Here is a 27399-nt window from a genome sequence, read left to right as displayed (position 1 = left end):
TTTCAAAGACCACGTCGAAAAATTGTGCAGTAGAGTGCGCAAGCTGATATATGTTTTCAAAAAACTACGAACAGTCGCGTCAACTCACCTAATCAAACAAGTTTATTATGCGATATGTCAGTCGGTGATCACATACCTACTGTATTTCCTCTTGGGGCGGACTAGCTAAAACTACTCTTCTCAACCTAGAAAGAGCCCAGAGAGCCGTTCTAAAGGTAGCTACTTTCCGCCCATTCCTCTTCCCATCTAACCTTCTTTACAAGCCCTTTGGGGTCCTTACTGTTAGACAAAATTGTTTATTTTGAACATTGTATTAAAACAGCACGCCGCAACCCCGTACAACACTGAACATACTAACAAGAGGCGCAAAGATATTGTTTGTCAACAAAACATTCATAGGAAATATGCCTTTTCTATGAGATTTTTCATCGCTCTGGGTCCTTTTTTATATAACAAGCTTAATGCAATTTTAGATTTATACTCAGCTACACGAAGTGTAAGGAAACTCTCCGAGAAGCCCTCCAAAATATGACGTACGAAGGCACAGAGAATCTACTATTAGTTATAAAATGAATATATAGATAGGTAATAGGTAGGTCTAAACACACATTCAGATAAATAAGATTATTAATATATTATGTATAACTATGGTATTGATCTGCTAAAGCAAATAATAATGTAAATAGTTATATTATATAAATAACTTAAGTAGTGAAATGAATAAAAGATAAATAAATACATTTTGTAAGTGAACATTAAAATTAAATTAAGTTTGAACCTTGTTTTGCCGTACCTCTCGCCTGAAACACAGGGTTTCCCTAGTTCGGGCAAATGTAAATCATCGATAATTTTAAGTATTTGTTGGATGTAATGTAAATATGCAATACTTGTTTTCAATAAAAATTATGTTTATGTTTATGTTTACTCTTGTTTTTAAGATTATGAATTTTCAGATTGATTGACAGATTCCATACCTACAAGTCTTTTTTAACCGCCTTCCAAATCTCAAGGGAAGGGGTTCTCAATTCGTCTGTATTGTTTTTTTTTAAATAAATGTTTGTTCCTCGATATCTCCGTCGTTACTGGACCGATTTTGAAAATTTTTTTTTTGATTGAATGTATATGCATATGCATGACAGATTGGTCCCATTTTTCTCAGAACACAGTTCTGGTGGTGGGATCCTGGAGAAATCGAGGGAACTCCTCAAATCTGAAAGGCATACATATGGTGATTTTTGTGTTTTTGAAGGAACAGCATGCATTTACGTACGGAACAGTGACATTTGGTGCAGTGGAACTCCTGATGATGGTCAGAATGGAACTCCTCAAATCTGAACGGCACACTTATAGTGACTTTGGTATTTTTATAAGAACAGCATGCACTTAAGTACGTCCAGAACAGTGACATTTGGTGCAGTGGAACTGCTGATGATGGTCAGAACGGAACTCCTCAAATCTGAACGGCACACTTATAGTGACTTTGGTATTTTTATAAGAACAGCATGCACTTACGTCTAGAACAGAGACATTTGGTGCAGTGGAACTGCTGATGAAGAGTGAGCCGCCCCTGGTTAGAGTTCCGTTCTGATAATCATTCTCATCTGTAAGTAGGTACTTCAGAATCATCCAAATTTCAAAATTGGTTCAGAAATGACGGATATATCGAATAACAAACATTACAAAATATACAGTCGAATTGATAACATAATCCAACATTTGAAAGTATTTATCACCAGGACCCCAAAGGAAGGCGGTTTTTTTTTCTTAAAAATTATTTAAGTTTATGACTAAATGTGACGTGCCTAAGTTTCTTATTAACGGTTGGAAAATTTTATTACTTTCGTCAGTCGGCTTTATAAGCTCTGAGTACCTACGTGTGCGCGTATCAGTGTCCAGATAAGGAATACCTACATATTTAAGTGTAATGGGGGGAATATTGGCAGGCTATCCCGAGGTAATACTCGTAGCGTTATCAGCTACATTGCATGCATCTTAGCGTGGCCCTATTACGATAATGGACCGCTATGTCGGCAGTAGTGAAGTGTCAGTGAACAATGCCTGCTAGTATTCTACTGTCCATTAGTTTCAAGCAATCAGGGCGGCGGATATGGATATTTCGCTTTTGGTCATAGTGCTATTTAATATACAATGTGGGAATGTTAAATAAATATTTAATTATACTTAGAAGCTAGGCTAGCTAGGCTTTTAGGTTATCAATTAGGTACCATCGATCATTTAAAAATACGAAGATTTATCCTTACATATCTTTAGGGATTTTGTACATTAGCAACCTAGATTTTCGATGTTAATTCTTTAGAATTTTCGTACTTCGGATATTTGATTTTAGTAATTTGTGCTACAGACCCTTGGATAAAGAATAGGTACGTACACATGTCCTGTATAGCATTTAAGTACATTGTATGTCAGATGAGTAGCTAAGGGTCGGTTGCACCAAACCGTCTGTCACCGTTAAAGCGTTCGTTTAATTTAATTGTTTGGGAAGTTCTATAGACGTCTGCTGCGTGACGATGATGTGTCTGTCAAATGTGGTTGATGCAACTGGCCCTAAATCAGTAAATATTAACGAAACGTAATGTATATAATAAGTAGTGATATGTATATTTATTTCCATTCCATGTATATTGCAGTCAAGCTGCACATTTATCGAATAAATTTCTACGTACCTATATGACACGGTATTGCAAGCCTATCTCGAATCGTATCGCACTTTGTATGGTTCGCTTATCGATACTGATTACGCGATAAGGGGATAAGTGTGGTACCGTTTTCCATTATTGAAAGGTAATACATTTTATTCGTCTTACAGTTGCTCGCGTAACATGTAATGTAGGAAAAATAAAAACAAATGAGTGGCTTTTATGATAATTACGTTCTCGCTAGCACCGACGCCGTGTCGCCAGACGAAGAATGCGCTCGTATCACAGTGCTCGGACAAGCAATCCGCACAATGTACATAATTCCATGCCGGCGATAGCATTCTCATGCCTCAGCGCGACGTCGGACCTCAACAAAAAAGCTGAAGGCCCCAAATTACGCCTACTACGGCATCGCGTGCGTGGTTTCGAAGAACTCCCTTAAATAACCCCTTTAAAGATTGGGCTTCTTGCTCGTCCCAGGCGGCGTCCTTTGCTGCGAAGAAGGCCCCCGGCCCATATTTGGCTACATAATACATCGGTTGCATCTCAAGGACTATTGTTCGCCCTAGTTTGGAAATTGACTGCATTTTTGGCGAAGATTCATGATGACTCCGTTTTTCGTTAAACGCAATTTCTAAATCGATTTGTTTTTAGGTTAGATATCGCTTATCTTGATGCGTCTGAGTTCCAAATAAAACTCTATATGTTGTTCCATTTAAGGATCCATTGAATAATTTAATAGGATATAATATCTCCTCTTCACAAGGTATGATTTATTTTTGCGTACAGGACCTCACCACAAGTCTTTTATTACATATAAGTAGAGATCGAAAGTATAGAGTTCGAAAAATTTGTTGTTATATATGGAAAAGGTTACTGTTGTAAAATGACGGCAACTTTAATTAATTTGCGATGTTTCAAGGTATCAAAACACGTGGAATTCCACATGAGAGAGCTTTAAAACTTGGAATCTGCAAACATTAGCGCGGCGCTTTTGAGCACGCTTAATTAGGTGTGAAATTAAAATGAACATATCCATGACATTAAATATTTTAAATACGCAACGCTCACGTGAACGCAAATAATTTAGGGCTGGCAAATTGACAACATAGGCCATTCGTGGACTTTATTCCAAAGGTGTAAGTCCTAGTAAATGGTTGTTGTTTGTCCTGTCGGCCTAACCGAAGTGACAGTCGTTTACGCTACGTGGCGACCAAAACGCAATCTGGCTCTGTCGCGCCACTATAGAAGAGTGATAGGGAGAGCCAGCTACGATAAACTTACGAAGCGTAAGCGATTGCGACGTTGGTTAAGTGGCTTGTGACTGTCGCAAGTCGGGTCGTAGCTCGTTGGCCGCGAGGGCCTTATAAGGTGGTAGCAAGGAGGCCGGCGCCGCCGTGAGGACATCTCTGGCACGACGGCAGGGCCGTATTTACTTGGCCAGAGTCATCTTTGGGGATGACGGGTGCATCCATCGGCTTTTCAAGGTCTCCAGTCAGCCTTAGATCAGCGACAAAGATTTGAGTTAAGCAGATAGAAAAAATAACAACCTTGTTTATTGTTTGATCGGGACCGTAAGTGAAATTATTTTTGTGTCAACATACCTAATCATAACGATACCAAGTAAATGAACCCAGGAATATTATTTTCCCCTCACTAGCTCAGAAACACGTGTTTTGTCCTTTAATATCAGCGGGTAAAAACGCATTTTATCCACTAGTGGGTAAAGTAATTTGACCTTGAATAAAGTCAAATTAACTGCTTTAAAATTGATAAAAGTAGGTCAATCTAGTAATAAAGATGATTTACCACCTGTGGAACTACTGGAAGCAGTGATAAACGCATTTTTTGCGTTGTAGTTTCCTCGCTATAGTGAGGGGAAAAGTTTTGTGTAACACTCGGGTGCATATGTATTTTACTTCTCGTGTGTTATAAAACTCGCAAGTTCAGGATTCTATTCTCGAACCACTCGCTTCGCTCGTGGTTCAACTATAGAATCCGTTCACTTGCTCGTTTTTCAATTCCACACTCGGCGTTAAAATACAACTTTGCCCCCTTGTATAACAAATAACTATTTCTAATATGGAGAGGGTTGAAGTTGATCAAATAATAATGATCTGACTCGAGAAACTTTGAAAAACTATTTTAAGTATGCAGTATGAAAACAACTTACTGAGATACTCGAATAGGTAAATATTTATAATAGAAAGCACCAAAAGTAGTATTGCAATTACTTTATGTAAAGTCAAAATACGGCCCTGTACCTACGCATCGGCAGCCTACCCTCTACCATTTCCAACCTCGTTAACCTTTTAATTCATGCGCAAGGCAATTCTACTGATTACAGTTTGGGAAATATGGACTCGATTTTCGTACAATGCGGCATTTTGCGAAATGGCTAGGCCAGCGCTGTCAATGTCAGAGAGAGCGTTAAAATTAACTGTCTTACATTGAGAGCTGAAAGCACATACATAATTGGATTTTGGCGCGGGGCAATACAGAATAATCAGTCAGTTTATTCCGAATGTATTTACACCTAAGCTTTTAAAGCTCAATGAAATCGGATCGATCATGAGTGAATCATAACCCGGGCCCACTTACATAGGTACCGACTCTGAGAAGAATAGATGGTAGATAGCCAGACCGGCCGAGCTAGCCGCGATAAGGCACGCCAGGTCGCGAAACTAGCGCAAATGTTCGTTAAAACAACGTTATCAACTCGCTCGTCACCGCTGCCAACGAAGCCTTCACATGCTGACTTTGCTTACCCAATCTAAAGCTAAGGACCAGCTTTTAAAGCTCAATTCCCAACTGTTTCAACAGCTTTTCTGAGAAGCGTGTGCACAAGACTCTCAAAGACCTTAACAGCTTTCTAACGCGTATAATCTTATGCCTTATTCTCATTATGGTAAGGCAACACTGACTTAATGTCCAATGTACATACTTACGTTAATGAAGTCCAAGAATGCAAGTTGCGTGACAGAATGGGAATCATCCGAAGCCGAGAGCTACCGTTTGACACGGATCGACGTACATATCCTGAATTCTATGCCATAAATGCAATTGCAAGTTCAACTAATCAATTGGATTGGATCTAAATAACTTCTCGGTGTTAAAATTCAATTAGTTTTAGCGGCTTTAGCGCCAAGTTTAATTGGATGCGAAAAATATTCATGATTGTGAGTAGAATTGGAGGGTCCGGTCAGTAAATTGAATCGTACATCTCCCTGTCGAAAACGGCTCGCGGATGCTGCGGAACCAGTTTATGATTCAATTTAAAGTTGACTGAGGTTTTATTAATTGGTTTGAAGCGCGTCATATTCAGGGCTCGAGTTATGGGTCGGGGTAAGATGATTAATTAAATAAATACCGTCTGAATATTTCAATTGCGTTTATTTGCATTTCTCATCGTGTAATGTATTTGCAATAATTTCATAGTACCTACCTAAGGTACACTTTACAATTTTGTTGATATCATCTGTATCTTTGTGAAGTGTGTAGACTTATAAGTGAAAAATGATGGAAATCATTATTTTTACCAATTTTTAAGGGAATGTATGTAAGTGCTTAGATAGAAGACCGCCAGGATGAAAAATGTAGGTACTAGAACTAGATATAGCTTATAAACAATTGCCAGAAACACAGAACCAGTTTAAAGTAGCACTAATCTCTAGCGATACCATCGCATCGACGAAGCTAGATGCTAGTCATTTATCAATCTCGTCAGCCGGCGACATTATATCTGGTACAGGATATAACAGCAATAAATATCGCGATTTCTACCATTCTCTGAGACGGTAACGACACGGCGCGAATTTTGTAGGTAACTCGGTCACACGCGTTTTATGTACGTCGTCTAGTTTGTGTTCCTTTGTTTGACATTAATTAAGCATGGAACCTAATTAGCTGTTAAAACCACACCCGCCTAGAAATATAATTTATATCTTTAACCCAGTAACACTATTGAGGGTAGATACAGCCTTAAATTATGCTACCAGATTGTAAATTATGCTCGTTGTGAGCAAACTATTTCGAAAACGAGCTTCCCGCTTGCGCTTTGTTACCTAAAGGAAAAAACGGGAAAACAAAATCTATTGAGCAAAATGTTTTACAATAACGATAAAAGATTATTGAGCAAAATTTGTTTCCCTTTATTGAAAAAGGAAAGACCTTTATTTACAACGGGCCCTGAATGCTTAAGCGGACTTCAACGGGCCAATTTAATTACGACGGAATAACAAATAAGGAGTTCGATCCTAACTAGGTACAATCCAAGTTTCAGTAACAAATCTCTCAGAAGAATCGCCTGAGGAAAGTTCGAAGAGATGAGTTCGACATGAGAAATCGTTTTATCTGCCAAGTCGAGTGGAAGAGCCGATATCGTTATCGACCGCAGCCGACAACGGCTTCTCCTTCCTTGTAGCAATTACTCCACCTTTACACGAGATAAGTGCCGTGAAATCAACCGTCCCTTTCACACTTAAGCGTGGCAAAAAGGACATCGTTTGCCTAAGTGACCAGCCGAAGCGGTCACTGATAAGCTGAGGACGGTCCAACACTACCCCTGTCGAGATACTCGTGAGACTTCCGCCTCATAATTTATTTTGCTTTATAAATATCATTAGGGACGGGTGTTCGTACAGCCCCTTCATTATTATAGACTTTGTCGAAGATAAACATGTTACAGGCTTTGTGTTGCTTTTGAGATCGTTATGTGAGATTTATCAGGTACTTTTCTTGTTTGAACCATTTTATGCCTTTTTAGGGTTCCGTAGTCAACTAGGAACCCTTATAGTTTCGCCATGTCTGTCTGTCCGTCCGTCCGTCCGTCCGTCCGTCCGTCCGTCCGTCCGTCCGCGGATAATCTCAGTAACCGTAAGCACTAGAAAGCTGAAATTTGGTACCAATATGTATATCAATCACGCCAACAAAGTGCAAAAATAAAAAATTAAAAAAAATGTTTTATTAGGGTACCCCCCCTACATGTAAAGTGGGGGCTGAGATTTTTTTTCATTCCAACCCCAACGTGTGATATATTGTTGGATAGGTATTTAAAAATGAAAAAGGGTTTACTAAGATCATTTTTTGATAACATTAATAGTTTCGGAAATAATCGCTTGTAAAGGAAAAAAAAGTGCGTCCCCCCCCCTCTAACTTTTGAACCCTACGTTCAAAAAATATGAAAAAATCACAATAGTAGAACTTTATAAAAACTTTCTAGGAAAATTGTTTTGAACTTGATAGGTTCAGTAGTTTTTGAGAAAAATACGGAAAACTACGGAACCCTACACTGAGCGTGACCCGACACGCTCTTGGCCGGTTTTTGTATATTCCATCATTGTGTCAGAAAAGACGTCGGCAAAGTCGTTGGTTAGATAACTTTGTTTCCTAATGAATCCCACAGTAATCAGCCCTTTCCTACCCTCAGTAAACTCCCAAATTACCCACACCCAGATTGTTTCCGGTACGTGGTCGCCATTCCAAAACTTTTCCTATCTCCCCATCGTACAAGTAACTTTGCTCGCAGATGTCATATTTGTCACTACATGGCACACTTGTACAACCAAAACAAGACCAGTCGGATCAAGCACGAGGTCGGCACAGGCTCATGTAATCGCAATAAAGGTCAGTAGGCGATATATTTCCCGACATAGTACATTGACTTGCAGTTTAGAGCGGTTCAACGACCTCGCATAAAAAGTAACTCGAACCTGCAGACGCATTACTGCAAATTGACGCCATACTCGTATCTGCGGCGGCGGCCGGCTTGCGGCGGTACGTGTCTTCGGCGCTTATATGGAGTTAATGTATGGGAAAGGCTAAAAACAGGGAAAAATTACTTAATAAATAAACAGTTTTTTTAAGTAAGTAAATAAAATGTCTACATTTTATTATCTCGGAGCGGCTACTTTGAATCAGCACAGAAAGAGGATTGTTATATAAAAATGTTATTTAAGAATCAATCCGGGGTTATTCAGATAGAAAAGAACTTTTATTTCTCGAACTAGCTGGGAGTTATCGAAGCTCGTTAGCTCGGCTGATTGCTCAGACGCCCGGTGCCGGGAGTTCTACTTCGGAGTTTCTTGCGAACGAAATGCTCGACGATTAAGATATGAATACTGAACTTTGTAACAGAACAAGCGTCTATGACGAGGAAATGGACTCGTTATTACATATAAAACTTACGGCGAATCAACTTTTCCTTGACCAACTTTCTTGGTGCATATTTTCTTTGGGATTTCATTGGATATTTTGACAAATAATATCTTTGAAGCTTTATCACATGTTTAGTCACGTCTTCACTCATAAAATTCACTGTTATTCGATGTAAAACAGGTTGTAAAAACATATTTATCAACAAACTACGTTCACATGGATGAAATACTGACACTGACAGTTGTCAACTGAGTAGCGTTCCAATATTATATCTTGATTTCAATTATAAGTCATAAAAGTTCATAATGATTGTAGTATACTTTCAGGATGTGTTTATTGTAGCATTTAGAAACAAAAATGATATTTTGCCTCAAATTTGATTTACAAAACTAGTTAAAAACCTTTGATAAAGTAATATTTGCATATTTATATTTACCACAATATAAATGTTTCATTACGTACTAGGAATCAACAAAAGATATCTCCATCTCACTCTAAAACACGTGCAATCATGCAGATGTTACTATTGAGAAGCAAAAACATACGTGCTGAGAGAATATGGACGTTAAATGTATTAGGCGTACGGCTTAGTAAACAAAGTAGTTATGATCTTTTTTCTTATTGTATCCCAAGTCCCAATTTTGTCCCAGTTATATCCCAAGTCCCAGGTTTGTCCCAGTTATATCCTAAGTCCCAGGTTTGTCCCAGTTATATCCCAGGTATGTCCCAGTTATATCCCAGGTTTGTCCCAGTTATATCCCAGGTATGTCCCAGTTATATCCCAAGTCCCAGGTTTGTCCCAGTTATATCCCAGGTTTGTCCCAGTTATATCCCAGGTTTGTCCCAGTTATATCCCAGGTGTGTCCCAATTATGTCTCTTATAGAGAATCTATAAAAGGGTCGGAGCGAGCCGACGCGCGTCATTCTTAAAATATCTACAAGACTAACAGTGTCTCTGGCTTTCGTGTGTTATACTGACTGTTGTCCGGCTAGGCGCTTCTTCCCTTACGGTGTCAAATAAGAGGCGTTTAGGGGTCTTTTTGTTCCAAGTGGAGGCTTGGGCGTCTTTATTTACTTACAAAAGGCGTATTTTCTCACCGGTCTCAAAGAGTCCAACTGTTAGATGGAAGTGAGGACTTTCACGATTGAAGAAAGACATTAGGAGTAATCCTTGCTCACTGAAGTCGGCAGTATTTGAGGCTGGGGTCCTATATATATTTATATTTATTTACTCGGTGCTCTAGTCCATGCTGGCGTTGGTCGCTGGGGATTTCGGTTGTGATTGATCCATATCTAAGTAAAGTTTGATCGCAGCTGGGTCTCCCATGTGGCTGGTACTGGTGTGTCCTAGAATACTGGATATATACACGGATAGGGCGATCTACTCTCTGCTACCCTAGCCGCGGGCAAAAGCAGAGGGGGGGATCAGAACTCAAGCCTATAGGTTGCCTATCTCAGCTTCGCTGGCTGAACTGTACAGCTTATGGTAGGGATACACTTGTGCATATTCTGAACATTAGATCTATGGTAAGTGATGGTCTGTGTTTCAGATATGCTAGAATAGGGAAAACGATAGGAATAGGGTAGAGTCACACACTATTTCTATAAAAGTAGAGTTCTTTTATGATTGGTCTTGGAATATAATTGGTCAACGTGTATTGTGGAGAGATAATTTAACTACTACTATTATGGTTTTAATGGACTTTAAATGTGGTGTTTACTATATTAAAATATGTGGTAAAACTGGTAATTTATAAAAACTCTTATTACTTAATTTATTTGAGTGAAATTAATAATTGTGGTAGCAATTTCTGATTTTTCGGTGTGGCTACGGGACACTTAGTGTTGCTAACTAGTTTTTCAAGGTAAATTCTATCAAATTGGCTAGGGAAACAAACTGTCTTTGGAATAAAAGGATTTGTTTGTTATAGGGCCCAGTGGCATGCGAGCGCCGTCCACTGATGGAAAGTCAAAAGCTTAGAAAAGTTAGTAGACTTAGTTCTTATAAAAGTTAGCAACTGCTCGGTGTTTCGATAAAACATTAGAAAGATCGAGAAGTTATGGTCTATTAGCAGTATTGGGGAACGGGGGGTTTAGCTAGGGACAAGAAACAAAACAAAAAGGGGGTTAGTTTGTAGATAGATAGCCCTTCAGGCTTACTTGCTTAGGATGCCCAATAATGTGGTTTGATTGGGCCTAAGGATTCCAGACGGTATCGCAAGTTCTCACCCCAAACCGGAATCGAAAATAGAGCGTAGCCGATGTTTTCTAAAATATTTTTTAATATTTATTTCATGTATGTTTCACTCACTAACTTTTATTCTAAAATTTCTTCATCACGTTATTAATTTTCTCACATATAACTTTCTAGGCCTAAATCTGATAAAATACTCTTCTATAACACTATATTATTATGCTACAATAACCTTTATTCTTCTTTAAAATATAAATAAATAAAATTTTAAAAATTAGTCAAAAATACAGCTGATACTCATTAAAGGATCTAGGTTATCGCGGTTCACATCGAAGGGTTCTACTTATTCACGCTAGACGATCACAAGGCCAAATTTACGGGGTATATTTAAAGGGGGGTTAGCTATAATGTTGGTTAGTCAAGTAAGTAAGTAAATAATTAAGGTGAGCGGGAGGTTTAGTTACATTTGGTTCCGTGCCCAAGGGATCTAAGATGTGCTCTGTAGAACACATCTTGGATACCAAGGTTTATAAATAAATAATAGGAATTAGCCTTACCAGGCTACATTTGTTGTTGTGAAAACGAGTGGGTGTGCTGTATTTCTGACTTATTTCATCTCTAAATAAAACTCATATACCTAATATTTTTATTCAATCGCTATTTCATAAAAACAAAAATAACTTTATTGTTAATAAACACGTCTGTAGTATTTTCTTTCATTGTTAATTCTTGCCGCGTTCCGGGCGAGGTCATGCATCGATGCGGAGTCGATTGTATGTTCATTTCCTACCTCTGGATTCTGAAAAAATAAAATAATAAAATTAAAGTAGTGTAGTAAAGTTAGACAAAATTAATTTCTAGGAAATTAGCTCATAATCGTAGTGGTTAAACATCGTCCCGATTAGGCCATTTGGTTGCATTGCTACGTAGCAATTGTTGGCATTGGCGCATCTTGACGTTCCCTTGCGCCTGTGCGTAGTACTATTATTTATTCTGTGCCTTAATGTATGTTTTTCTAGCTGTGGGATAGGCAGGGCTAGTACGTAAAATACTAGGTACTTATAGAAAAAAATATTCATGTACCTAAAATAATAGGAGGCGCGGAACTGTAACACTTTAGAAGAGTTTGCCACCTAGTGACCGAAATTGGAAACATAAGTGTGTGAACTATGTACATTAGCAATAGAATTTCATGTTAAAACAAATAGTTCTCTATATGTCTAGTTCATTTTCATAGCAGGCTCTGCCATCTTCAGGGCTATTTTGAAAGCTCACATCACGTTTGCACTTCACACCAGAGATCTGAGAGCTTCGATGATGTCTTATATATATAGTCCATGAACACTAATATGTATATTCTTAGTAGGCGCCTGTTATACAGTACTTCATCCATAGGCAGTGTAACTACTAGTTAGAACATTAAGTAGGTCGCTATCATAATCTAGATGTAAGATTATATTATCTCAGATAACCTAGGATACCTAAGCCCTAGATTTAAGACCTAGTAATACAAGAAGATAGGCTTTAGTCTAATTGCTATGGGGGCGCGATTATTCGTTGTCGCGCTGAAGTACAATATTATATGGGGCGTCCCGCCATTTTTCTATGAATGCTGAATAGCTACACGCATGTGGTACTATGACAAGTACATCCTTCGATGGATGGTTTGTTTGCATTTCGTAACTCTATAACCTACAAATTGGCTCACAGGATTTCATACATCATACAATAAATTGACAAAGTCTTTATACTGAATATTTTCACTATGAGAACAAATGTCTGTCTGTTAGGTTATACGTATTAATCATGTTAGGACTAATTTAGTTCATTAGCTTATAAGTCATCATATATTTTCATATTACACCCGTAGTAAACAAGCATACGTCCCTCTTGATGGTGAGAGGTCACTGTAGCCTATATCTGCCAATTATTTCAATAAATTAAATGCACAGTGCGAATTTCAACTTTCTATAAGTATATATTTTTGCTATAGTACAAACAAGTATGTATGTATGAACAATATTTTCAACTGGTACACATGATATGTTATCTCACTTAGATTGTGTACACAGCTTTTATACGGAACCTTACACTGTCGCAATATTTCACGGATCAGGCATATGCCTACATACATATTTTATTAGTTAAGTTAAATAGCTACACAATCGTCACCAGATTTCCTACGAAATTACCAGCATCTGGGAGGTCGTACCTCGCCATACCCTAACTCCACCACTGCTTGATCATTGTCACAATTGCTTAATGAATTTCATGAAAATTGATTGAAATTTGTAATATTCCTGTTAAGTAGGCATAGATAATAAGCACTATTATCATTATAAAACCATATTTTACTGAGGTTCAGAAAAAGTATGTAGTATGTGGTACGCATTAAGTATGTAAACTTACCTAACATGACCGGGTCCAGTCTGATTGTCGGATTACTTTGTTGTTCAGTAACGTTGAGCATGAGCTGGTAGTGTAGATCAGTGAGCCTTTAATACACTGAAAGGAAACGTCAGAGATTAGAAATGTTCATGTAGATAGCGTAAGAAAAGGGTTTAGTTTTAGAGTGGGGTTCTGCCAAATAGGAACAATATTATTTCACTTATCTACTCACGGGGGCGCGTCGCTTAATTTTGGAACTAAGGCACGCCCGTGAGAAATATTGTGTCAGAAAAAACAATGCATACAACAAAATTTACAAAAGAAAAAAAATATATTAAAAAGTTTGAGAACCCCTGCCTAGCAGTTCATATCTACATGAGCTAGGACATGAATTAGTAATAAGTTTGCTTAGCCAATAAAATGATGATGAGTCAGTTAAGTTTGATTTTTATCCGGTCGCTCATGCCTCGCCGCTTTGCTTTACGCTTCACTTCAATTTTCTAGATAATGATGCCATGAGCTGTTCACTTTTAAATTTAATAATTAGAACGTGTTATTATAATAAAACATAAGTACCTTTCATTTATATGAAGTCAGTAGATATATGGAAGACGGTCCAACCTGAAGCGTGGCCTCTCGGGTAAAACCTGAAATTGTACATATTGAAAGATTAGTTAAAAAAGGGTGTATGTATGTTTAAGGAATCTTATTTGTAAATATGTATCATTAAGATTGTTTATATTTATCTAGGCCATTCATGGTTAAGAAAAAAAAAAAAAGAACAACCATATCCATGTTTCTATGTAAAATTTCCTGCCGAGTCGTTTTACTCACTAAGTAGAGTTAATTAAGTTTAAAAAGTAGCTGTTTAGTGGCTATGATTTTTTGTACTTACTTGAGGATAGTGCTAAAACGGAGTACAGTCCATAAAGGATACACTGGAAAATTCCTCAGTCCACCTGCACATTGCCGACAGCTGGTTGATATTCTTCGAGGATGGTTACCCATTTCATATACTGAAAATTAATACATAAACTATTTAAACTCATTGTAACACAAACAAAATCTATGCTAAGTCTGGATTTTTAGTCTACATAATTTTATTTAAGTATCAGATGTCAAGTTTTATCTTTGAAAAATACAAAATTAAAGTTTGGACAAGATTCAATGCCTATTTTTAAATGCCATGACATTCATTTGAGGTCCTACAAATATTATTTTCCATAGCCCATAAGCCAGCGCTTCAGAAAAATAATTGAGAAGTTTATATGTTGGTACGGAAACAACGTTACAATTTCCAAGAACAGTTAGGTAGCCTAGATCAAATAAATTAGTCGAACATATTTTTAATGCTTACCGTTTAACCAAGGTATGTTCAGTTTCTATAAATATTGTTTTCCATAAAATTTGTGGCAGATGTGTAGAAATATCGGGCATTGTAAATTCCAATTAGATGTTGACTGAAAAATCGAACAACCATATAAACCTCATTGAAAGTAACAAATCTATTTTGACAGTTAGGCCTATTTCACGTACATTTAGAATATTTAAGATCCTCTTGAATTGTCTGTCGTTTGTTTAAGCCGAGTAAAATAAAGCGAATATTTAAATAATTCTAGTTGTAGATCACGTAATTAATAATGAGCTAAAGAAAACAAAAACGGATCTGCCATTTTTTCGCGAACAGAGCGGTTTGGCGATAAACATGGCAGATAGATTAGAGAAAATAATTTAACCACAGATAACATATATCTCCGCCAAAAGGTGTTCTATCGGTGACATTACACAAACTATCATTGTTTTTAAGTTGGTACGCTTGATCGGTCATACAATTTTCGACAAAAGATATTCAGTAATTCAGTAATTTATTGTCCGGTGTTGTCATTTACAAAACTTTACTTCATTTTTCTCTACTTCATTATAGTAAAATTAATACAATAGATGTATTTAAATACAAAAGATTTTGTTAATTTAATTTTCTATTGCTTAAATCACATCAAACTATTCAAGTTGTGTAGATTTTGAACGGTATTTTGTAAATAGGGCCTAACACATGTCCCCTTACAAGTGCGGTCCGACCGTCTGTTAGATCCTTAAAGAATCTCACAATATATTTTTAATGTGGTCACACTTTTGTAAACCGATGCGCACACGCGATTTCCTACGCATTGACAAATTTACACGATAGTTTTCGTTCGATGAAAAAAAAAAAAAATCAATTATATATTTCTAATAACTAGTCAAATATTTGAACATTATGATAGGCTAAATTTATGATATCAAATAATTGTTTTGTTGATTTAATGTTTGTGACTACACAAAACACTTTAGTGTGTTTATTGGCTAGCACATCGTATAGTTTCTCTGTCATTTAGTAGTTTCGTTCCTAGGATTATAAAATGGTGTATGGTGGATGTAAATTTATAATACGGATTTTTTTTATTATCTAGATAAAGAAGTCGGTTCATTATATGGACAACAATTTTTTTTTTAAAATCTTTATTTTGTAAGAAGAATGTATTGGATATACATTGTATGGTTAGATTATTTTAATATAACAATAACTGGACATCATAGTAGCTAGTCTGCCTGGGGTAGACGTTAGGAAAATCGAGATAGGTGGATAAGCTATTTTTCATTTTAGTTATTACAGTTAGCAGTGATATTTATTATTTATGCGTTATCATTTATTACATTATATAGGGTGGTATACTGTACGATATCGGTAATCACCAGTGCAGATCCTCGTTTCTAAGCATAACTCGGTCAGTACTTTATCCTACAAAGATCGGAGTAGGGAGGGCCACTAATTTTTTAGCTGACTATATTTACTTTTATTAAATTTTTGCATTTTATGCTATCAATCTTGCGCTATGAACTGTAGAAAAAAAAACAAAGACAAGGAAAGTGAAAGTAGGGTAGAACCCTTACAGTGATTGACTGTGAAATAAAAGATGTTTACATAAAATGTAACATCTTGTCCGTACGAACATTTTATTTTTAGTATGTGCAGCAAATAATTTTCACACATTGTCAAATTGTTTGCAGTTAATAAATACTTTGTAGAAATGAAATATAGACGTATAAAATGAAACCTATCATAAATAAATTGAAATTTTCTTTGCCTTCGAGTCAGGGTAGAGTGGAGTAAAATGGGATACGTAAACTTTTGAAGTTATTGTGTAATTTTATTTCCATTTTTATTCGTTATTTTGATTACTTTTAAAAGCGTTAGCTTTCTGTTGAGATCGAGTGAAAGAGCGAATGAGGAAGTAAGAATGGTTACATTGTGTGTGTGTGTGTGTGTGTGAATAATTTAGAGATGATGAATGTTTATAGATGTAAGAATGTTTTGAATGGGATGAATGACTGAATGATGTGTGTCTTGAATTTTTTTTTTATAGAATGAGTGGATTGATATAGACAGACAGCGCTGGAAAGTGGTCAAAACTAGTTTGGTCGGAATTTGCGGGGAATAAACAGCGGGGGGGCTGAGGGAAACACATTAGCCATAAAAAGCTTATCGGTTAGGTTAAAATCCATTTGGATTCGACCCATTTCAAGGGTAGTTTTTCGTGGCTACTCACTCTACAAGGTAATAAGACCCATACGAAAAACACACACCTCATCTTGAATGGGATGTATTTGACAATCGACATATTTAAGGGCCGATATCGTCTAGTGAGAACGAGGCTCTTTTCAATATTTGTTTCCCTGTTATGTGTTCAAATATGTGAAGTTTAGTATCATCAAATCATTTCTTCATTTGATCATGATGTGGTACCAAGTTGAGGTACATGCCTATGTCATTTAAGGTTTGTTTTATAAAAAAAAAACACATCCAAACAAATCTTAAGTCAGTATATTTTATTCAAGTATGAGACATGCGCCAAAACATGTGGCTAGAGTGATTAGGTAGAGAAATTGGTTTGAGTTCCGACAATGGAGATTGAAGGCTCTGGACTTACAATGAGAGCTCTAAAGGTTTCTTCGTAATTGCGTGGGAAGTTATTGTGAACTCGTTGAAATTATTACGATAATTATTCCGGTCCAACAGTGTGGATGGAATGAATATTCGCCGCGACCGGGGAACGAGCTAGCAAGAACGGGTTAATAGGACCTATCAGATTCACAACCTGGTATCCCTGGCGATGCGTGGACTCTGAGAAAGGGGTTATCATGGTTCATTGTCGAAATTCTGATGAGCTAATTTCAAAACTGAGTCGCTGGCAGTTGCATAGTATTGGAATACACACCACACGATTAGAAATGGGGGGATATTTCCGACTGATCTAGAGATATTTTTCTTTTATTCTTTTATTCAGGTGAGATTGGATTTTTTTGCAAACTACTTTGTATTTTGTAAAAGAATTCCAATCTGGGGGCGAGTTGTAACAGAACAAGCGTCTATGACGAGGAAATGGACTCGTTATTACATATAAAACTTACGGCGAATCAACTTTTCCTTGACCAACTTTCTTGGTGCATATTTTCTTTGGGATTTCATTGGATATTTTGACAAATAATATCTTTGAAGCTTTATCACATGTTTAGTCACGTCTTCACTCATAAAATTCACTGTTATTCGATGTAAAACAGGTTGTAAAAACATATTTATCAACAAACTACGTTCACATGGATGAAATACTGACACTGACAGTTGTCAACTGAGTAGCGTTCCAATATTATATCTTGATTTCAATTATAAGTCATAAAAGTTCATAATGATTGTAGTATACTTTCAGGATGTGTTTATTGTAGCATTTAGAAACAAAAATGATATTTTGCCTCAAATTTGATTTACAAAACTAGTTAAAAACCTTTGATAAAGTAATATTTGCATATTTATATTTACCACAATATAAATGTTTCATTACGTACTAGGAATCAACAAAAGATATCTCCATCTCACTCTAAAACACGTGCAATCATGCAGATGTTACTATTGAGAAGCAAAAACATACGTGCTGAGAGAATATGGACGTTAAATGTATTAGGCGTACGGCTTAGTAAACAAAGTAGTTATGATCTTTTTTCTTATTGTATCCCAAGTCCCAATTTTGTCCCAGTTATATCCCAAGTCCCAGGTTTGTCCCAGTTATATCCTAAGTCCCAGGTTTGTCCCAGTTATATCCCAGGTATGTCCCAGTTATATCCCAGGTTTGTCCCAGTTATATCCCAGGTATGTCCCAGTTATATCCCAAGTCCCAGGTTTGTCCCAGTTATATCCCAGGTTTGTCCCAGTTATATCCCAGGTTTGTCCCAGTTATATCCCAGGTGTGTCCCAATTATGTCTCTTATAGAGAATCTATAAAAGGGTCGGAGCGAGCCGACGCGCGTCATTCTTAAAATATCTACAAGACTAACAGTGTCTCTGGCTTTCGTGTGTTATACTGACTGTTGTCCGGCTAGGCGCTTCTTCCCTTACGGTGTCAAATAAGAGGCGTTTAGGGGTCTTTTTGTTCCAAGTGGAGGCTTGGGCGTCTTTATTTACTTACAAAAGGCGTATTTTCTCACCGGTCTCAAAGAGTCCAACTGTTAGATGGAAGTGAGGACTTTCACGATTGAAGAAAGACATTAGGAGTAATCCTTGCTCACTGAAGTCGGCAGTATTTGAGGCTGGGGTCCTATATATATTTATATTTATTTACTCGGTGCTCTAGTCCATGCTGGCGTTGGTCGCTGGGGATTTCGGTTGTGATTGATCCATATCTAAGTAAAGTTTGATCGCAGCTGGGTCTCCCATGTGGCTGGTACTGGTGTGTCCTAGAATACTGGATATATACACGGATAGGGCGATCTACTCTCTGCTACCCTAGCCGCGGGCAAAAGCAGAGGGGGGGATCAGAACTCAAGCCTATAGGTTGCCTATCTCAGCTTCGCTGGCTGAACTGTACAGCTTATGGTAGGGATACACTTGTGCATATTCTGAACATTAGATCTATGGTAAGTGATGGTCTGTGTTTCAGATATGCTAGAATAGGGAAAACGATAGGAATAGGGTAGAGTCACACACTATTTCTATAAAAGTAGAGTTCTTTTATGATTGGTCTTGGAATATAATTGGTCAACGTGTATTGTGGAGAGATAATTTAACTACTACTATTATGGTTTTAATGGACTTTAAATGTGGTGTTTACTATATTAAAATATGTGGTAAAACTGGTAATTTATAAAAACTCTTATTACTTAATTTATTTGAGTGAAATTAATAATTGTGGTAGCAATTTCTGATTTTTCGGTGTGGCTACGGGACACTTAGTGTTGCTAACTAGTTTTTCAAGGTAAATTCTATCAAATTGGCTAGGGAAACAAACTGTCTTTGGAATAAAAGGATTTGTTTGTTATAGGGCCCAGTGGCATGCGAGCGCCGTCCACTGATGGAAAGTCAAAAGCTTAGAAAAGTTAGTAGACTTAGTTCTTATAAAAGTTAGCAACTGCTCGGTGTTTCGATAAAACATTAGAAAGATCGAGAAGTTATGGTCTATTAGCAGTATTGGGGAACGGGGGGTTTAGCTAGGGACAAGAAACAAAACAAAAAGGGGGTTAGTTTGTAGATAGATAGCCCTTCAGGCTTACTTGCTTAGGATGCCCAATAATGTGGTTTGATTGGGCCTAAGGATTCCAGACGGTATCGCAAGTTCTCACCCCAAACCGGAATCGAAAATAGAGCGTAGCCGATGTTTTCTAAAATATTTTTTAATATTTATTTCATGTATGTTTCACTCACTAACTTTTATTCTAAAATTTCTTCATCACGTTATTAATTTTCTCACATATAACTTTCTAGGCCTAAATCTGATAAAATACTCTTCTATAACACTATATTATTATGCTACAATAACCTTTATTCTTCTTTAAAATATAAATAAATAAAATTTTAAAAATTAGTCAAAAATACAGCTGATACTCATTAAAGGATCTAGGTTATCGCGGTTCACATCGAAGGGTTCTACTTATTCACGCTAGACGATCACAAGGCCAAATTTACGGGGTATATTTAAAGGGGGGTTAGCTATAATGTTGGTTAGTCAAGTAAGTAAGTAAATAATTAAGGTGAGCGGGAGGTTTAGTTACAACTTTAATCGAGATATTGTAACGACCCTACCGTTGCTGCACAATATCTCGGATAGGTTATAATCGATCTAGTGATTTCACAACGTGTTTTACCACTTCATGATTCATCACGGCATTGACTTGCCGAAAAATCGTCATCGATTGCTCATGTCGGTTTTGCGAAATCTTTCTTTGAGCTTTTAGTCGATTTATCTATTAGAGTCGATTATATTAATCGAGTGCTCCCTTCGGGCTCACGACGAGACTTTCACTGATCAAATTTTTGCTAAAAGCCGGTCCCGGATCGCGAAAGTGGTTGGTCGGGTGCAGTTGCTTATGAACCAGCGGGCTGACTCGGTTAGACATATCGCGTATGCCTCACTTGCTCTCTAACTATAATAGCTTACGTAATAGCTTAATTACCTGGAAGGAAGGAACTGCGTCGCGTCTAATTATTAACATCTCGTCTGTTACCAAATATTAGAGTGGATATAATTATCGAGCAATTAACAAAGTGTTCACGGCGCTGTCAGTTATGAAATAGGTTGTGCGTTGGTTGCTCCGGCTTCGATGACACTAATTGTGATGATTTAGTGTTATTTTAAGTGAAAGTTGTCGTAATCTTTAAGTTACTGTTCTGAGAACTAATAAAAACAAACATTGGCTGCAAAAAGGAGTAAAATAAATAGCAGCTTATTTGCAAAGGCTCAGCTTCCCGTTAAGCAAGCAGAACTTGCGGTAACATTGCTCAATGCTACATCTGGGAGCTTGAAACTTACAATTGCAAGCTTGCAACGTTTGGGCAATGTTTGAGCCATATTGATGTTAAACGCTTTCGGCCGCGCTGTAGATAAACCCTGTAAGTTTCCCAGATCGGATTTTTACAACTTTCTATAACTTTGAATAGCAATGTTGCTGATACATTGAAATATAAACTTACTAGAAAGTTATGACGAAAACTTTTAAGAAGTTCATTTTTGTACATTGCAACAATAGCACATATGCAACTTGTGCGTAACTTACACGCTATTCATTACGGCAAGGTTACATTTGTAATAAACCAAAAAGTTTGAAATTGTATGTTATATAATTTTTTCACTGGCACCTTTTAATAAGTTACAAATGTATATATATATATATATATATATATATGTAACATTGCTTTAACAACTCTAGTGAAGTTCCTTGCAAGTTACACTTGTAATGTACCTAAAAGTAGCGCTCATAATGTTTCTGGTATATAACCATTTGGTATGTTGTGTCAATAAATCACTGGCAACTTACTAGTTTAGTCAAAAAATAATATTGCTAGAACTTGCTAATTGCACGTCATGAGTAAGTAACTCGTGAATCGTTCGCACAACATTTCATAGGGATATTGCAGGGAAATTAATTTTTGTGGTTGATAGGACGTCGCAAATACAAATGCACGCAAGGTGCTCTGCGAGCTGCGTGCGGACCGCAGCGAGCCTGGGCGGGCGGGCGGGCTCGCCCAGGCTCGCTGCTGTTCGTGTGCAGCTTAATAACTAGAAACAAATAAAGTCAAACTTTAAAAATACCACACACAAAAATCATTGATGTTTATAAAACAAAAACATGGATATACAGCCAACATAATTTATTTCATTTTTTTCTTTTAACCCTTCAGACCAGAAAACCAGCACCATACTAATGTACAGTGATAATACTTATTTATACTAATGGTGTTACATATTTGAATTGACAATGACATATCTATTATAATACACACAAACACATTTTAAAACAGTGTGCGTGAATACTACTACTATTATTTAGTGCCTAAAAAATCGAAAAAATCAAGGTTTTGTTCTCCAAAACCTAACCAATCGTAATCAAATGTTAAAATCTGGATGATAATGATTGTCTGTGTCGGACTGTTTAGTTTTTTGGATAGTCGATGTCAGATTTGAATAGGTACCACGCTTATCTTTGCAGCTGTGTCAAAATAAAATCAAAAGAAGCAAAACAGTCAGACACAATATGAAGTATTGGTAAAAGGGGCATTCCACGAGAATGTCCTTAGCAAAATACAATTATTCTAATACTTCTGACAACGCTAAGAAAGCGATTTTGTGCCTGACCATCTTTCATGACTTAAGAGTATTTTCTCAAGCTTCACTGACTTGATTGGAGTAGCTGCCTTATATACGTATTTCGTAAAGGATATTCTCGTGGAATGCACTAAAAACCAAGCTCTAACTTAAAAAAAACCAATGAAAGATACAGTCGAGAATATTTGTATGAAGAAATGACTATTCCTGTTTCCTCTTAACTAATACGCACATAAGTTTTCATGAAAACATGTTTTTTAAATCATAAATACAAAATACAAACATTTATTCAGCAAGTAGGCCACAAGGGCTCTTATACACGTCACTAGCCACAGCACATGAAATATACATAATAATATGTTTAAACTTTCAGACTGAAATACATGATAAACATTTACATTACATTACATGAAAAACATTTAGATATAAATAAATACAACAGCCAATACCTGGGTACACTTTAAATTTATAATAATCTTCAAAAATAAACCAAAAACAGAAATGTAGTCTCTGTACTTAATAATACTAATAAAAAGGGAGAGGTTGTAAATTCAGAAAGTTTACAGCTTTCTGAGACGATGTCGTTCAGATCTATCTCTGAATCAGAAACCTATAAGTACCTTGGTATGTCACAGTCGTTGGGTATTGAGGATGTTGGCATTAGACAGTCGGTGAAGGAGCGCTTTTTCAGTCAGCTCACAAAAGTCCTTAACAGTCTTTTGTCAGGAGGCAACAAAGTGCGCGCCTTTAACGCCTGAGTAATGCCTCTACTCACTTACTCTTTTGGCATACTAAGGTGGACACAGACTGAGCTGGACGCCCTGGATCGGAGGGTCCGGTCACTGCTTATCATACACCGTATGTTACACCCGCGCTCGTCTGTTATGAGATTGTACATCCCACGGAAGTGCGGAGGTCGAGGCTTCCTAAACGCCAAAGATCTCCACAACCGTGAGGTGTACAATCTCAGGGATTACTTCCTTAACAACGAGTGCGGGATGTATCGTGATGTGGTGGCAGTAAACGGAAACCTCACGCCGCTCTCCTTGGCGAAAGAGAACTGGCGCAAACCTGTGGTACTAAGTACTGCGGACCGCAAGGCGGTATGGGAGAGCAAGCAGCTACACGGGCGATTCTACAAGGCCCTCACGGGACCCGATCCCGAATCTGCTCGCATCGGTGAACTGGTTACGATTCGGGGACCTCTTCGGAGAAACCGAGGGTTTTGCCTGTGCAATTGCGAACGAAGTTATGATGACGAACAACTACCGGAAATATATCCTGAAGGAGGGTACGGTCGACATTTGTCGGGCATGCCGCCGTCCCGGAGAGTCACTCAGGCATATCATTTCCGGTTGTTCTCATCTTGCTAACGGCGAGTACTTGCACAAACATAATCTCGTAGCCAGGATTATTCACCAGCAACTTGCTCTTCAATACGGCCTTGTGAACCGCGAAGTACCGTACTACAAGTACTTACCTGCGCCAGTTCTCGAAAATGGTCGTGCCACGCTCTATTGGGATCGATCTATTATCACTGACAGGACTATAGTAGCCAATAAGCCTGACATTGTGATAATAGATCGACCGCAACGCTGGGCAGTGCTCGTTGACATCAATATCCCCCTTGATGAGAATCTCGTGAAAGCCGAGAAGGACAAGTCCAGTAAGTACCTAGACTTGGCTCACGAGATAACCGCCATGTGGGATGTTGAATCAACGATCATTGTTCCGATAGTCGTTTCAGCGAACGGTCTCATAGCGAAGAGTCTCGACCAACATCTTAAGAGACTCTCGCTAGGTGGCTGGATCAAGGGGATGCAGAAGGCGGTGATCTTGGACACAGCACGGATAGTTCAACGGTTCCTCTCTCTGCGGCCCTAACCACCGGCAGCTTGGGCCCTGCCCCGCTGCTGGCGGCACCCTAGGTTAGGTTTTTTATAATTATGTTTATATGTTTTTATTGTATATTGTTTTGTAAATGTTTTTATATTTTATTTTTATATACATATTGTAAAACACCTAACCTAAGAAAGAAAATAAATACTGAGAATAATAATAAAAATTAAATTGTTATGGGATGTGACAAGGGAAGGAAAACTTTGATCGTTACATGCTTATATCACAAAAGTGACGATTACAAGCTTATTAAATCGTAATAACCTAATAAGTATTGGCAACGTGCGTGACAGAGTGGCGCTGATTGTTATAAATACACGTCATCATGGGCTTGTCCAACATCAATGCCAGCAGCGGCCGTTGGATTGGAACTAACTTTAAACCATATAATTTAATTTAATATGGAAAAGCCCACAAATTGAGAACAGCACCAGTCATGCACCTAGCGAATAGCTTTTTATACTACTTATAAGCTGCTCCTCCTTTGCTTACAAAAAAGTCTGCCGAAATTCACGGGGGTGAGAAAATAACACACGCAGAATAAACTAAAATCCATAATCCTACGGACCAAATTGACAAGTAAGTGTGAACAAATGTTGCCACAGTTTGGCCAGTGTCGTTCTTATCGATATTAAAATTATAATTACATCGTAGATTTAAGGTGCACCCAAACGGGACAATCAAATTGGCAATTTGATCGGCTAATCAATATACCAACTTTTTCTGTGATTTCGACAGATCAAAAGGTCTGTAGACCCCTAATTATAGAGATTTTTTTTTTATTTCAAAGCAGCAATAATATTATATGAATATAATATATATATTTATGATATACTTGCCATAGCTTGATTGACGGATACTTTATCCCCATTATTACATATCTATGTAATAAAATTTAAAACATAATACACCGGCTGGGAATTAATAATATTAGTAAAGACTAGTAAAATTATCGTCGGAGATGGTATTTTATTTTTTAAAACTAGTGGGTAAACGCATGGTATCCATCCACTACCTCGAAAATAGAACAAACCAAAATGTTTACCTCTTATTTGAAACTAATATACTTATTCTTGATTTAAAGTAATTTAAACTTGTCTGTTATATACTGTACTTTAAAACTTGTCGATATATTGTTATCGACATATACCCTTCACTATTTTTATTTTGCTGTTCCTGGTAACACTTTACCTGTCAGTCATTTGTCAATTTAGTCCGTAGGATTATGGATTTTAGTTTAGTACATTACGATACAAGTGCGTAAAAAAGGAAGTACGAAACGAGTGGCGATAAATTAAAACACGACCGAAGGGAGTATTTTAAATCGACACGAGCTACGAATTTCCTTTTGGCACGTGTATCGTGCGACGTTTTTCAGTACAGATGGCCATCCGAAGTTTCGACCTCGCACTAGTGCGTATAAAAACACCATCTGTACTGAAAAAGATTTTTGTCAGTACACACGCACATTTTGATAAAAATATGACACATTATCCTGGTGAATATTATTAGTATAAACTCTATTATAATCGCAATTAAGTTAATTCTTAAAAATGATTGAAGTCTAGTCTCGATGGAGTTTTAATAAGCTTTATAGTCAGTGATCGGAATAGGCAGAGTACATTTACCTACACTTGGTAGAACATATAAAAAGTAGACTTCCTTACGTCTTTTTTTTTTGCGTAACTAACGTCCCGGGAACCTACCGTAATTAATATAGTTCTAAATAGGTCAAAATACACTGCAAACTGACCTAACTCGAAAATAAAATATTAAAAAAAACGTTGTTAAACTATTGTCCACTAACTTTTTAACAGATAAATAGTTAATTAAAGAAATTTAAAAACCATGACGAGTGGCGGAAAACAGGGTAGCACGCCCAACTTTTAACTGCCTGTCGGGGGAAATAATTCGTGTATAAGCGAATTTTGGCATAGTTGTAGAGAATGGTGTCTTAATTCACATACTCAAAGTACTCTTGGGTCGGGGTGGTAATGGTGGTATGGAGGGGAAAAGACGGACAATAATAGTACATTGTACTAACGAGAGTAAGTTGGCTTGCTGGAGCGATTTAAAGAGTCGAGTTAGTAATATTCATACTTCCCGAGTTACGCACAATGTTTTTCATCACACTTGCATTATAAAAAAAAATCTTCTCTGTCCATCTTTTCCTCTCCATATTTCATGATCCCAGATAAAAAGTGAACATATTTTTTTTGTAGAGAATTTTCTGAAGATTACTTGTGTCTTGAAACATTTTTTTCTACGTGGCACAGTTTAAGAAGTATTCACGAAAAACTAAAAAAAGGGGACTTTTTCCACCCCCCCCTCTACCCGTTATCTCCATCCAAACCCCCGAGTACTTTGAGAATGTGGATTTAGACACCATTCCCTACAATTATACCAAAATTCGCTTATACACGAATTAATTCCGATGAGGTAGGCTTCGTTGAGTGTGCTAGGGGAGGCCTTTGCCCAGCTGTGGGACACAATATAGGCTGTTAAAATAGTATATTATGATACAAGTGCGTAAAAAAGGAAGATCGAAACGAGTGGCGATAAATTAAAACACGACCGAAGGGAGTGTTTTAAATCGACACGAGTTACGAATTTCCTTTTCGCACTTGTATCTTACGACGTTTTTCAGTACAGATGAGCCTCCGAACGAAACTTCGGAGTCCGAAGTTTCGACCTGGCATATAATGAACCACTTCTCGCACTAGTGCGTAAAAAAACCACCATCTGTACTGAAAAAATAGTTAATTGTTTTACAAGGGGGCAAAGTTATTGTTTACCTGCACGTGCCAATATTGATACTCGAGCAAGCGAAAGATTCCAATATGGCAAAATAGTACATTACGATACAAGTGCGTAAAAAAGGAAGTTCGAAACGAGTAGCGATAAAAATCTTTAAATCGACACGAGTTACGAATTTCCTTTTCGCACGTGTATCGTACGACGTTTTTCAGTACAGATG

At 37.3% G+C, this 27399-nt stretch overlaps 1 protein-coding gene and 1 long non-coding RNA gene across 4 annotated transcripts in view; one reads left to right on the top strand and one right to left on the bottom strand.

Annotated features, from left to right (window-relative positions):
• LOC125231864 (breast cancer anti-estrogen resistance protein 1) overlaps positions 1-27399 on the top strand; it is a 168781-nt gene that overhangs the window by 26671 nt on the left and 114711 nt on the right. The window lies entirely within an intron of this gene.
• On the bottom strand, positions 13982-14858 carry LOC125231870. The gene is made up of 3 exons (XR_007177678.1): positions 14753-14858; positions 14291-14411; positions 13982-14042 (listed from the first exon to the last, which is right to left on the bottom strand). It is a non-coding gene; the product is annotated as an uncharacterized LOC125231870 (long non-coding RNA).

This window comes from Leguminivora glycinivorella, chromosome 12 (genome assembly GCF_023078275.1).
Source record: "Leguminivora glycinivorella isolate SPB_JAAS2020 chromosome 12, LegGlyc_1.1, whole genome shotgun sequence".
Classification (NCBI taxonomy): Eukaryota; Metazoa; Arthropoda; class Insecta; order Lepidoptera; family Tortricidae; genus Leguminivora; species Leguminivora glycinivorella.
This window is presented reverse-complemented; position numbering and strand designations above follow the sequence as displayed.